Raw genomic sequence first — 251 nt, forward strand, 5'->3', positions numbered from 1 at the left:
CAGTTATTACAATATTAAGCCACTATCAAAGAAATCATTCGAATAAGCAATAGTAACTAACTATTCACGAAATTCATTAGCTAAATATTCAATTAGTCTAAGGCCACTAAATTCATTATCATGTTTTAAAAACTTGACTAGGATGAATTAATTTCACTTTAGTTTATAATTTAGGGCTAAATAAAATAGATGAAGTTCAAGATTCACTGTAGACAAACTTTCATTTCAAATGATCAAGAAAACAAAATGTG

This window comes from Biomphalaria glabrata, chromosome 4, assembly GCF_947242115.1.
Source record: "Biomphalaria glabrata chromosome 4, xgBioGlab47.1, whole genome shotgun sequence".
NCBI classification, from domain to species: Eukaryota; Metazoa; Mollusca; class Gastropoda; family Planorbidae; genus Biomphalaria; species Biomphalaria glabrata.